At 42.4% G+C, this 3,652-nt stretch overlaps 1 long non-coding RNA gene across 1 annotated transcript; it reads right to left on the bottom strand.

The window, feature by feature from the left end:
• Positions 1-1,571: 1,571 nt before the first annotated feature.
• On the bottom strand, positions 1,572-3,184 carry LOC143746325 (uncharacterized). The gene is made up of 3 exons (XR_013206491.1): positions 3,045-3,184; positions 1,888-1,959; positions 1,572-1,651 (listed from the first exon to the last, which is right to left on the bottom strand). It is a non-coding gene; the product is annotated as an uncharacterized LOC143746325 (long non-coding RNA).
• Between the last annotated feature and the right edge of the window lie 468 nt (positions 3,185-3,652).

Here is a 3,652-nt window from a genome sequence, read left to right as displayed (position 1 = left end):
GTGCACGGTACAATCAGGTACTCTCCTGGCACCAGCAGTTTTGTGTATCGTTACACCCCTAGTAACCAAGTACGTTCCTTTTCGAGAACCCATTTTAAAACACTGTTATATTGGCTGGCGACTTACCCCCTTAACCATCACCTGGGGCTAAGTGGCCCAAGGTCAACAGTAGAGTTTGAAAGTCAAAATTCCCCCATGGGCCGGACAAAGTCGGGACCCTTATTAAGGTACAATGTCTCAGAGGCTCTGAGCCCTCGGGCTGAGACCTCTAGATAGAAAGTACCCATGCCTGCAGAGCAGGGACCTCTAGTTTGTAAAATCTCACAAATGTGGATGGTGAGGACCAGCATGCTGCCGCACAGATGTCTTCGATTGGTACGCCACTGGACCAAGCCCATGAGAAGGCCGTGCCTGTAGTAGAATGAGCTCTAACACTTATGGGGCATTGAAAGCCCATGGAGGTGTAGGCTAGAGAGATAGCATCTACTATCCATCTAGATAGTCTCTGTTATGTGACCGGCAGACCTTTAGTGCGGCCACCAAAACATACAAAGAGCTGTTCCAACTGTCTGAATGTGGCGGAGCACGCCATAAATATTCTGAGAGCTTTAACAGGGCAGACCAGATTCAAGTCATTATCATCTTCCGACGGGGAAAGAGCTGAAAGTGATATTACGTGGGCTCTGAACGGGGTTGAGAGCACCTTGGGAACATAGCCGTGCCTCGGTCTGAGCACGACTCTGGAGTTGCCAGGCCCAAACTCAAGGCATGCAGCGCTTATGGAAAGCGCTTGCATGTCGTTTACTCTTTTAACCGATGCCAGCGCTAGCAGGAGTGCAGTTTTGAGTGAAAGCGGTTTAAGGTCAGCTGTCTGGAACGGCTCAAACGGGGCCCCTTAAGGGCCTTGAGGACCATAGATAGGTCTCAGGCGAGGACAGAGGGTGGCCGAGGCAGGTTGAGCCTCCTGGCCCCTTGAGAAAACGAATGGCCAGGTTGCTTTTCCAGGTTGAAGGATGTAGGCTTCTTTCTCCGGATAGCCACAGGTTAACGGCGATTCAGGGGAAGGCAGCGCTGAGTTGAAGGTGCCACGTCCGCTGATCTAGTCGCTCGTTCTGCTGCAGAGGCTTGAAGGTCAGCAAAGAAGGTGTTCACTGAAGGAAATTAAATTTGATTCTATGGCGAAATGGTCTGCTTATATAGGCATAAGCCACGGCCATTCTGGCAGGCTCTGATGTGCCCTGGGCGTAAAGCGACCAGATTGCTTCTCGCGTCTCTGCCACCTCGCCATAGGTTCGTGCAGTTGGCGCAGCACAGCCAATGAGCGAGCTAGATGCTCTGCTCTGTGCTCGCTGTGCAGCTGCACTACGTTTTAAAATAATGGCTTCAATATTCTCGAGAAAATTAGTTCTTGAAAAGGAACCAGTTCTTTATTTACCCTTGCACTGCAAACTAGCAAAGACGGTCCAAACTGTGTCTGGCACTTCATTTTTGATAGAGGCGTTTTACCGACAGTTTGAGGATCCAAGCTGTTAATCAGTACATAAAAGCAAATAAGCAACATTTACCCGTCACTCCAGTCTCCATTCCACTCTTTCTCTCCCCATGGGTTTAACACTCTCACCAGATGAACCTGGTTTCCTTTATTCATCACCTGAAATCAAAGAATGATGCTGTCAGACTAAAACATTTAAGAGAGCAGCTAATAGCTTATACATAAATAATTTAGAGGGGGCATTTACATACAGAAAAAGTTTCATGGACGCATAATCAGAAAGATGGTATGGGTTTAGGAATAAACCTAACAAAGCGTAGAGACGTCTGAAACGAATGTCCATCACTGGTATTTGGTTGCTTTGTAGCAATGAGAATTATTTTCCGTGGTCTTACCTTGGAAACCCCTGTCACAGTGTAAGCATGACCCCCAACTATGCCATTGGATGACACCGCTTCATGTGATTCCTAAAATAAATAAAAAAGAAGATTACACACATCAATAACGTTTGTACTGTTAACATTAAACATCAGTACACAGCAGATCACACATATAATTATGAATCGTTTTATGAGTTTCAGTCCATGGAAGCACTTCCATAAAGTTGAGTATTTGGAACATGTGAATTAAACCGTCCATTTTGCCTTTTGTTTTGTCTTTTTGTACATTTTGAAGTGTAAACACTATCTTACACTAAAAAATATCTTAAAATGTGTTCTGAAGATGAACGCAAATCTTATGAGTTTGGAACAACATAAGGGTGAGTAAATGATGACAAGTTTATATGCATGTTTCTTTTGTAAACCATGCTTTTTTTTCCAGTCCTTGAAACATTTCTAAGTAGCAAAGTAAGTGCATATATACACTGCCCAGCCAAACAAAATACGCTTTAAATAGGCAAATGCTTAGCAGTCTATGATTGGGTCAGTATTGCAGTGATTATGTTTCTAGCATGTTACATGTTTGGCAACAGTTCTTCTAACCCTTATTGATGGAGTGTGCGGTTTCTTAAACAACCATGTAGGAAGACGCATTATGGCATTATTCCAGGGTGACAATGTCAAGATTCATCAGGCTCAAATTGTGAAAGAATGTTTGTGAGGAGCATGAAGAATCATTTTCACACATGAATTGGCTCCTCTGAGTCCAGACCTTAAATTCATTGAAAGTCTTTGGGATGTGCTGGAGGAGACTTTACAGAGTGCTGGACTCTTGCATTGTCAATACAAGATCTTGACCAAAAATCAAAACACCTCTTGATGGAAATAAATGTTGTGATGTTATTTCCATCAAGAGGTGCATCCTTTTCTGAAAAAGATATTGTTAAGGGTGAGAAGAATTAGGGTTAGAAGAACTGTTGCCAAACATATAACATGCTGGAAAACATAATAATCACTACAATTATGATCCAATAACAGACCCTTAAGCATTTGTCTATTTAAATCCAAACAGCGACTTTTTGTCTGGGCAGTGTATTTCTTTAATAAAGGTTTATGCCAACAATATTTGTCAAAGAAAAATAGATCCAGGATTACTGCAGGTGAGGTCTTACCCCATGGTAAGTAGCACAGCCCATAAGGGTTTTTGACTTGACTGCACGATCCATAATGTTCCACAGAAAAGAAGGAGCTTCATTCAGTGCAAACTGAATGTGCACCCCACCAGTGAAGTCCATCAGGACCTCAGATATGAATCCACCATCCAGGTCCGCTTACGATCTGCACACCCTGTCAAGGAAAGAACCATTTGATGGTGCAATATAAATGCTACAACGTCACAGACATGGTTTAATTAATATGATGCAAGTTAGCCTCATAGCATAATTGCCTAAGTCATTTTTTTTTGCCAAATTGTGATATCTGCCTATTTTTACTGTCCTTCCACTGCTGCATCATCCTGCCTTTCTGCCAATGTCCTTAGCCAATCACAACCTTTTTAGGATCCAAAAATGGCAAAAAAAAAACGTGGAAAGACAGATGTCCAGAAGTGATGTATTAGCTCTTCTGTTTGATTCGTTTTCATCTGGTAAGAGTTCATATTTCTTAAATTTTCTAGACACTAAATGTAATTTCAGTCAATCAAAGGGATTATAAACTGTGTATTTAAACTTAAAAACAAATTTTTGCTACAAGATAAGTAGCTAGCAAACACTAGCTAAAT

This window comes from Siphateles boraxobius, unplaced genomic scaffold (assembly GCF_051911475.1).
Source record: "Siphateles boraxobius isolate OS27281-9 unplaced genomic scaffold, OSU_SipBor_1 22, whole genome shotgun sequence".
Lineage (NCBI taxonomy): Eukaryota > Metazoa > Chordata > Actinopteri > Cypriniformes > Leuciscidae > Siphateles > Siphateles boraxobius.
The sequence above is the reverse complement of the archived record's forward strand: the minus strand, read 5'-3'. Positions and strand labels throughout refer to the sequence as shown.